Source organism: Jaculus jaculus, chromosome X (assembly GCF_020740685.1).
Source record: "Jaculus jaculus isolate mJacJac1 chromosome X, mJacJac1.mat.Y.cur, whole genome shotgun sequence".
Classification (NCBI taxonomy): Eukaryota; Metazoa; Chordata; class Mammalia; order Rodentia; family Dipodidae; genus Jaculus; species Jaculus jaculus.
Genome location: NC_059125.1, coordinates 13,092,027 through 13,102,981, shown reverse-complemented (window position 1 = coordinate 13,102,981; position 10,955 = coordinate 13,092,027).

Sequence of the window (10,955 nt, the reverse complement as noted above, 5' to 3'; positions counted from 1 at the left end):
TTTGGGGAGTTCAACATGGGTCCTTAGGTTTCACAGGCAAGTGCCTCAACCAGTAAGCTAACTCTCCAGCCCCGTTTTACATATTTTTAAGTGAATGGGTAAAAGTAACAAAAAGAATACCACTGAATAATAAAACAGGCAGAAGATTTCATGGCATATTAAAATGAAATGAAACTGAAATTTCAATAACCATAAGTAGTTTCATTTTGGAAAAACATCATATCTGTTCATTCACCTGTGCATGTGAAATAGTGGGGAGAGACTATAGCCTACAAAGTTGAGCATATCTGGCCAACCACTGTCAGAGACTCTGAAGGTAAAGCTGCGCTCTAGAGAAACTTAATCCTTTGTAGTGTTGCCTACACTCATCACAATGGGAAAGGTAGTGAGTATGTAACAAAGTCAACTAATCTTACAAGTAGATAAAAGCTTCAAAAGCAGTCAACAAAGAGAACAATAAAATAAAGAAAGGGGAATTGCATGTAGGGAGAGCAAAAGATATTTAAAAAGTAACATTCTAATATCCAAAGAACCAAGCCTGTGGTTAAAGATCCATTGAGAAGAAGGCACAGATGCCAAGGTCCCAGGACATAGAGATTTGACATGTAATTAGAAAGAGGACCAGAAAAAAAAAAAAGCTGAAGGCCAGTGGGGGGGAAGGTCACATGACATCAGAGAGTTAAACAGGACAATTTCCAAATGTAATGGGGAGCCACTGAAAGATTTGAAGTGAGAGAGTGACTCACTGGCTGTGACTTTCTGTACGTGTTTGTGGTATGTGTACATGTGTAGGCAGGTGTGTGTCCACATGTGTGAGTGTGCGTGGTGGCTACAGGCCAACAACCAGTGTCTTTCTCAACTGCTCTCAACATTAGTTTTGGAGACAGGGTATTGCAGTCAGGTTCGCATTGCTGGCAGAAATCACCCAACAAAGAGCAGCTTTTGAGGGGAAAAAAGGGGTTACTTTGGCTTAAAGACTTGATTGGAAGCTTAATGATGGCAGGGGAAAACGATGGCATGAGCAGAGGGTGGGCATCACCCCCTAGCCAACATCAGGTGGACCATAGCAACAGGAGAGTGTGCTAAACACTGTCAAGGAGACACTGGCTATAACACCCATAAGCCTGCCCCGAACAATACATGCCCTCCAGGATGCGTTAATTTTCAAATCTCCATCAGCTAGGAACCTAGCATTCAGAACACCTAAGTTTATGGGGGACACCTGAATCAAACCACCACACAGGATCTCCCAACTGAACCACGGGCTCACCAATTCAGCCAAAATAGCTGTTGCCTATCTCCATCTTCCCAACACTGAGATTACAGGTGGGCATCACTATACCTGGCACGTATATGAGTTGTGAGGATCCTAAGTTGGGTCCTCATGCTTGCAAAGCAGCACTTTCCCTGACCCATCAGTAGTTGTGATTTTGAAATCTCATCATTCTGGGATGGAGAGATGTCTCTGTGGTTAATAGTTCTTGCTTGCAAAGTCTGACAACTTGGGTTCAGTTCTCCAGTACTCACATAAAAGCCAGATGCACAAAGTGGTATATGTATCTTGAGTTCATTTTCAGTGACAGAAGACCCTGGTGTACCCATTTTTTCTCTCTCAAATAAATAAATAAATATTTAAGAATAAAATTATGGGCTACAGAGATACCTTAGTAGTTAAGGAACTTGCCTATGAGGCCTAAGGACCCATGTTTTACTCTCCAGGTACCAAGTAAGCCAGATGCACACAGTGATGCAACCCTGCAAGGCCACACATGCACTCGACGTGGCACACTCAGTTGAAGTTCGTTTGCAGTGGCTGGAAGGCCTGGTGTGTCAACTCTCTCTCTCCCTCTCTCTCTCTCGCCTCATAAAAAAATAAATAAAACTCATAATTCTTTTTTAAATGAATTTTAATTTATTTATTTGTGTGCTGTGTGGATGCACACACATATGCATGCACAAGCATGTGTGCATGTGTGTGTGGACACCCAAAAATGTCCAGCTTTATTTGGGTGGCTGGTAAATTCCAGCCTGTTTGGAAGGTTTTGCAAGCAAGCACTTTAACCACTTGATCCATCTTCCCAGCCCCCAAACTCATCATTCTGACTGTTGAATAAAAAATAGTAAAAGGATGCACTGATGTTGGGAAGGATGCCCTGAAGAAACCCATGGGGCAGATGATGGGTCAGTTGCCATGGAGATGAAGAGAGAAGGGAAGACTTAAGATCCGCACTTGTCAGACAGAATCAGCAGCCTTGGGATGGGCACAGGTAGAATCAGAGGAGGGTAAGTATCACAGTTTGGACTAACAGAATAGTTGTGACGTCATGTACTCAGGGAAAAGCAGAGTTTGGTGAGAAACATCAAGGCTTCTTACTGGAGAAACTGAGCTTCTGCTCTAAAGAGCTAAATAGTAAATATTTACATTTGGAAGGCCAAGATATCTCAAGTACAGTGTATCAGCTTTATCCTGGTGGCAAAAGTGCAGTCCCAGATGTTATATAAATGAACATGTATATAATTATGCAAAACTCAACTTACAAAATGTACTAGGGACAGGATATAGCTCTTGAGTCATAGTTTACCAACTCTTAGGGTAGAGTTGCCAGTTTAACGTTGACCCTCATGGGAGATGTCTGAGATGGATATATAAATGTTATCTGGGTTAATTCATATCCATTAGTAACATCACATAGAATATGGAGAAGAACAAAGTCAAGAGAGCAAAAGATAAGTGGCAGATAAAGTGTCTAGCACACAAAAGCACTGGGGAAAAAAGAAAGGAAGGAAGTGAGTACGGGAGAGAGAGGAAAGCAAAACACAGCAAAGCAGCATGGCATGTTTGGAGACATTCCAGCATTTCTTGGCTTGTGGGATAATCTTCATCAAAATTGCATTAACAGGATTATTTAGAACAGAATTCACTACCACAAGGAGACAGAAGAAGTCTTTATGTACCACAATACTCTAAAATTGAACTCCTTCTTCAGCTTCTTGCACTGGCATGGTGAGGTGAATTAGGAGGCAGGAGAGCCACAGCCAAGAGCTGTCTGACTCCACTACAGTTAGCTGACCTTGGGCAAGTTACCTAACTTCTTAGTTCTTCAGGTTCTCAATATCTGAGATGGGGAGGGAGGCGGGGGAGAGGCTATTAAGACTAATAACATAAGACATTTTCAAGGTCAGCCTTATAGAAAGTGCTATGTACATGTACAATCTAATTATCCCTCCTCTTCTAAAAGCATTTATTAATTTATTTTTATTTATTTATGAGACATAGAAAGAGGGAGATAGATAATGGGTACAGCAGGTCCTCTAGTCACGCAACTGAACTCCAGATGCATGTGCCACCATGTGCATCTAACATACGTGGGACCTGGAGAATGGAACCTGGGTCCTTAGGCTTTACAGGCAAGTGCTTTAACTGCTAAGTGATCTCTCCAGCCCACAATTATTCCTCCTCTTAAAAGCTACCTTATTCTGGAAATGATTGGAGGTAACTTGTTTATCTTGGTCCTTACATAACTTAAGTCCACCACTTCTCTATTCATTTGGTCCACACTAAGGTTAACCTCAGTCCAGTTTCAATGAATGTAGTTTGCACCTTTGTCATAGTCAGCTTCATGTTGCTGGGATGAACATCCAGACCAGACACAGTTATGGGAGGAAGGGAATTTATTTGAAGTTTACCAATCCAGGGGATGTTCTATAATGGCAGAAGAAGCTGGACCCCTTTCACAGGTCCATGCAGAGAGGAATACCTCCTGTAGCCCCATAGACAAGCACAACACAGAATCTCCTGAATATATTGAGGGACATCCATTCAAACTACTACAACCTCTTACTAGTACTAATTTCTAATTTCACACTCAAAATCTAATAATCTGCCCCCGTTTTCATTGCCATGCCGATATATCTAAGGACAGATAATCTTATAGGAAAAAGAGATTTATATAGATCACAATTTTCAGGCTAGAAGTCCAAACAACCTGACTCCAGCTTTGTCAAGGGCACTGTTAGCCAAATTAAGCTCATGGAAGATGGCCTAATAATGATGGGAACCCATGTAAGAAGGAGAAGTCACATTGAAAGAAGAGAAGCCAAAGAGCCTGAGGAGTGGCCAAGGTACTTTCAATTTTTTTTAAACAATTTTATCATTAGAACAAACTCAAGTTCTCAAAAGACCTATCTTACCTAACCCAAGGGCATCTCTATAATGACCTAAGGACTTCCTAATAGGTCCCACACCATCTCCCAACACTGCCACATTGAAGATCCAACTTTTAACATGTGAAATGTCAAGAACCTTTCATCTCCACTATTATAACTTCCTTATACTCCCATCTGTATCCTACTTTTGAGTCTCTTTCTCTTTTTGGTATGCATATATGTGTATGATCCCACTGTCACTAATAGCAGGATAATTGGACATGTTAGTTATTAGGTGTGATCATCGTGTTAGAGCCATAAAAATGCATGTATCTCTTCTTTTTAATAGCTTTAAGATATGGTTCACATATTATATAATTCAACCATTTAAAGTATAAAGTGCTGGCTAGGGAGATTCAGCAAGTAAAATGCATCAGTATGTGTAATTTCACACATGTGTATGTCATGTGACATATATGGAGGTAAGAGAACAGCTTTCAAGTCAGTCTTCACCTTCCACCCCATTTGAGGCAGGATCTCTCGTCCTTGTTTTTAGCCTTAGTCTCCTTTCTCATTTATGCATTCTCCAGGGGTGGTGATTTGAATGTAAAATGTCCCCCCATAGCCCCAAGTATTTGTGATTAAACTTTCTACTTATTCCTCAGCAGATAGAGCCTTTGGGCAGTGAAAGCTTTCCCAAGGGAGTATGTTTCTGGGGAAGTGTGTTTCTGGGGGGAAACCTTGGGGTTGATTAGTCCATCCTATTGGTTGTTCAGAGTGAGATAGCTCACTAAAACTGGTCTGAACTGTTGTGGATATATAAACATGTAGTCTGCTTGTCATGCTCTCTACAATGATAAGACTTTCCCTAGAAACTACAATCTTGAAATAAACACTTTCCTACAACAAGCTGCTTCTGATTGGGTGCTTTGTCCCAGAAACAAGAAGGTATCTGCTACACAAGGCTAGCTGGTCCCAGAGCTCCCAGGAAATTCTCCTGTCTCTACCTCTATTCTCACCTTTAGCATACTGGGATTACAGAAGCCCTCTATGGCTTTCACTGGATGCTGGGGATCAGAACATGGGTACTCTGCCTTGAGTGCTTTATCCACTGAACCATCAGTTCCTAATTATTTCCTAATTATTAATTACTCTACTACTTATCTTACCTGCACTTTTCTTCTTCTTGAATAATGTACATAAATATATCCAGTTATCTGAAGACACCAAAGTGCTTATATTTGGCCTAATTTTCAGAAGTGCCTGATATGACTCACATGAAATGACAGTCTCCTTAGCAACATTGAATTTTATGGAGGTACCAGAGAAATAGGTGTCACTACACCTTAACCTCACCTCTGAAGAATGGGCAATTTCATGAAAATGAATACTCATCTTCATTAGATTCAAGAAACTTTGTTCTGATATTTATTTGATTGAGTTTATTCGGATCTCATTGATTTCTATGTATTTGGTGCACTCCATTTAATTCCAAGTACATTATTTTTTTAATGTCCACATTGCCCTACCTTTTATCAATAGTAGCCAATTCAAAGAGGCACCTTTATCTTTTTGACCTATTCAGACCTATCTTTGATATACTGGAAGCAATATGTCTTGGCTCACATCCTGTCCATTCCTGCCCCAGATCTCAACTCTGCCCAACTTCCAAGGATCCATGGTTCCCTTCTGTGTTGATAGTACTTAGAGACCAGGGAATGGGGTACAATTCTTTGTCATTATCTTCTAATATAGAGTACTTTAGGGTATTTGACCATCACCAAAGGATAAATGGCTGATTATTATTTTTTTTTTAACTAAACAATTCCAGATAATACTTGTAGGTTGGGAGGACTGATAGAAAGTTTGTATTTTAGGAAGACAAAAAAAACAGTGTCATAATTGAAAAATCAGGTTGTCCCCACATAAAACCAGTGATGGGTTTTAGTATCACTAATAACAGGATAATGTGACATGTTAGCGCACTGGATATGGTTGTGGTATGGGAGTCATAAATATGTATATATCTGTCCTTGTTAATATTTTTCTCAAAATATTCACATACTATATAATTCATACATTTAAAGTATGAAATTCAGGCTGGAGAGGTTCAGTCAGTAAAGTGCTGACTTTATAAATATGAATACCCAGAACTTATGTAAAATATGTTATGTAAAATAAATCAGGTGCTTGTAAGGCATGTTGTAAAATGCATTTGTAATTCCAGTTGTAGAAAGGGGGAAACAGGCGGTTCTCTGGGGTTCACAGGCCAGTCATCTAGCCTAATTGTTGAGTTCCTGGCCAATAAGATATCCTGTCTCAAAAAACATGGACAGTGCCTCAAGAATAATACCTGAGGTAGTCCTCTGGCCTCCACATGCATCAGTACACACATAACTGTCCACACATTGACAAAGAAACACACACACACACACACACACAGTATAAAAGTAAATAAGTATTAGCATACTCACAGAATTGTTCATACATAGCCTTCACCACTACCAATATTCTGCACCAGTGTGGTGTATTTTCTAAAATCCACATATTTATCAGCCAAATGTTATAGTTGAAGTGAGAATGTTGTGCATTCTATGGATATAACAAGTGAATAATGTCAGATATCCACCATACAAAAGAATTTCATTATCACAGATTTTCTCTGCTCAGGGATGGGGAGATAACCCAGTTAGTAAAATGTTTACCCTGACAGCAAGAAGACATGAAGTCACTCGGCAGAATCCAGGTGAAAATGTCAGGCATAGTAACACATGCTTGTAATCCCAGCGTTGGGATGGCAGAGACAGGCGGATGCCTGGGGCTTGCTGGTCAGCTAGTGTAGCCTAATTGGTGAGTACTGGGACAATGAGAGATATCCTCAAAAAGAAGTGGGCAGGGTTCCTGATGAACTGTACGCAAGATTATCCTGTGACTTCCATACAAATGCCAAACACATGTGCATGCACCTGAACACACATGTTGCCCACACATATGAGATATTATAGTTTTAGCTCTTATAATAGTTAATTAACTTTAGGTGAAGTTTTTATGTGGCTATAACATTCTTATGTCTTTAGGATATAAACTAAAGAATCGGGGATTTAGGAATGTTTATCTCTCAGAGATAATGTGAATGTCTGAAATAGCAAATAGCTGAAAGAAAATGTGGCAAGACTTTTTACAGTTGCAAAATCTGAGTATATGGGTATTAATTATACTATTTTTTTTAATTTTTTGAGGTAGGGCCTCACACTAGTCATTCATAGTTAGCTATAACACTATTTGTCACATCCCCACTAAAAACATACAAGAGAATGGACTTGTGTGAGCCCCTTGGTTTTGACTGCTCTTAGAAACCAGTTGTAGCAGTTACCTTCTCATTGCTGGGACAAAACACCCAGCCAGAAGCAGCTTATGGGAGGAAAGGGTTTATTTCTGGATTAAAGTTTTGATGGGAGATTTCATCTTGGTGCAGAAAAACAGACGTCTGGCATCACTTCGCCACAGCAGTAGGAAGGAAATAGAATGATAGTCCTAGCACTTGGAAAGTCCCAGGCCCATACTCAGTGGCACACTTCCTTCAGCAAAGCTTTTGTTGCCAAGAGCCCCATCAGTCTAAGGCTTAATCATAAACAACATGAGGTTGTTGGAGACCTTCCACATTCAAACCACTGCCCCATTGTTCTAGAACTTCTTATTGCAATGCTAAAACCATCAGCTGTTGAGCACTGCAAGTGTGGCAAGTGAAAACTGCAACATGCACCTTATATGTATAAAACGTGCACATCAGTTTGCAAAGAATTGGCACCCAAATAAGAATGTGAACATATCACTAAGCTGTTGTGGTCGTTTAAATGGATGGCCCCCAATATGTGCAGGATTTCACTAAAGTTTGTAATTTAGATTTGCAGCCACCTGGCTGGAGAAGGTGTCATTAGGCAGATCTTAGGGTTCAACCCTAAGATGTAGGTGGATTTGGAACTCCAGTCTAAAGATATGCAAAGTGTCTAGAATTCCTGAAATATGCCTGCTGGTGATGGTGTTGGTTTTGGTCTCTCTCTCTCTCTCTCTCTCTCTCTCTCTCTCTCTCTCTCTCTCTCTCTCTCTCTCTATCTCTATCTCTATCTCTATCTCTCGTCCTGTGGAATTAGGCAAGCTTCTTCTACCAATAATGAATGTTCCCTGCTTCAATAAATCCCTTCTTCCCATTACTGAGCCTAGTCTGGAAGTTTATCTCAGTGACCTGAGGCTCTCTATATAAGAATTGGTAACAAAGAGTGGGGAAGAATGCTGAGATGAAGGAAAGACTGCAGAGGAGCAGAGGAGTTTGTTGGAACTCAGCTAATGGCATAAGGGCTGGCTGTGTTCTGCTGCCCAGGCCAAGAGAGGTTGATAAAGGTTAAATGTGTAATGGACTGATAGGCGGGCAAAGCCTTTGGAGGATGGACCGTGGTTTACATGGAGACCCAAAGATCTTTTGGATATACCAGGACTGTGAAAGAGTTACCATGGAGCACACTCTTAGCCTGGGATGGAAGTTTTCCCTGGCTATTCAGCTGGAGGGTCAGAATTGGAAAATCCAGAGACTGTTATTCACTAGTTATCACATTGGAATTGAACTGCAGAAGTTTGATGGTTGTTGAGTTTGCATTGTTCCAGTCTCTCCCTGTTATGACTTATAGCAGTTGGAAATGTTTACTCTCTGTGCCTTTATATGTTGCAAGTATATAACTTGTTCTGATTTTACAGGACTTAGATAGCTAAGAAATGATCTTAAATCTCAGATGAGACTTAGAACTTTGGAACTATATTATGTTGGTAAAGACTGTGGGGACCTTTGAATTTGACAATATACAATGTTAGATGGTTATGAATCTATTCGGGGTCAGGGGTAGAATGTGGTAGTTTAAATGGATGGCCCTCAATATATTCAGGATTTTATTTAAGTTTGTAATTTTGATGTGCAGCCAACTGGCTGGACAAGATGTTACTGGGTGGATGTTAGGTTCCAGCCCCATGGTGTGGTGGTACATTTGGAATTCCAGTCTAAAGATATGCAAAGTGTCTGAGTTCTGCGTGGAGTTACTGAAATGTGCTGGTGGTGATATTGGCTTCTCTCTCTCTCTCTCTCTCTCTCTTTCTCTCTCTGCCTGGTCCTGTGGAAATGAGCTAGCATCTTCTGCCATTATGGAATGTCTCTTGCTTCAATAAATCCCTTCCTCCCATAACTGTGTCTGGTCTGGAAGTTCATCTCAGTGACCTGAGACTGTCTATTATAGTTGTGTATGTTGATTCCTTGTTGGGGTGGTATTTTAGGTTAAGTTATATAAGTTATCTATGCCTATTTCTTCATGCTCTTTTCAAATATGGCTAGTAAAATTTTGAATTCTATCTGTGGCCTATATGATATGACTTTGTTTTGTTTGTTTGTTTTGGCTTTTCAATATTTTGAGGTAGGGTATTGCTCTAATCCAGGGTGACCTGGAATTCACTAGTAGTCTCAGGGTGGCTTTAAATGCTGGGATATAAGGTATGCACCACCACACCTGGCTTATATGCCTTTTTGATAACACTATTGCAAAGAGAAAAGGGCTGTGCTAGATCACCCACATTATAATTCATTTTTTCTCCTTTTGCATAGTCATGCAGCATTGAGCCATCTCTTCAATAATAGAAATGAATAAATGAGAGGATATGTAGAACACTTACTATATGCAAAGAACTCAGTTTATTGCAATAGGAGATATAACATGTGACCTTATCCATGAATTCAAATGATAATTTCCCCATTTCATTCTTAATTACTTGTCAGTGAAAATAGGCATCATCAGAGGAAATTTCATTATTTTAATTTTCTCCCACAATCATTTGATCTGAAAACAGTGACTATTTTACAAGATTGTCTTCTTTTGGAAAGTACATCTGCACAGAAGATATGATCTTGGCCTCCTCTGAGTCTCAAGTCACTGAGCACAGGCTGCATTTTCCTGGAGCCTCCCCAGCTCCACATCTAGTTCAGGAAGTAAGTTTCCGGCAACAGATTTTTGGTGGACCTACTGTTCATGCTCTTTTGTTGACCCATGCCACAATGACTCTGATCTTGGCATTGTTATTTGCATTGGCCAATTGGATATTAACAAGCAAGATACACTCAGAAGATAAGCACTTGCCCAAGAAGTTTATCTTCTTTTGAACATTTTTTTGATTAGTGTACAAAATAATGGGCTTCATTTTCATTTTCATAATTGTATATCATTGAGGTTTGTCTTTTTGGAAGAGTCCTTAGAACTCTATAACTATGCTGAAAAGAAGCCTGAAAGGCTACTATGAAACTTCCTTAGGAAGGAAGAAATAGCCAGGGGTTCACTCAGACATGGATCCTCAACCCGGGGTGATTTTGACAATGTATGGAGACACTTTGGGTTGTCACAACTGGTGGACAGGTGCCACAGGCATCTAATGGATAGAGTCCTGGGACAGTAGAACTTTGTACAGTACATGGAATAGTTGCACAGCAAAGAATTACCCAGCCCCGCTGTCAGCTGTGTTGATGATGTTCAGAGACATTTGTAGATCAAGATCGTACCACATTCTGCCTCTCATGGGTTATGGAAAAAAGGATTGGCAGAGAAAGCACTCCCACAAATAAAATATGTAACATTTCACAGTGATGGTTTTGTGTACCAACTGTTACTTATGATATTTTTTTTAAAAAAATGTATTGATTTTTGTGTGCACATGTGTGTGCTTGTGTGGGGGAGACTCCAGAGACTTTTGCCATGGTGCCAAGTGGGTACTAGGGAATTGAA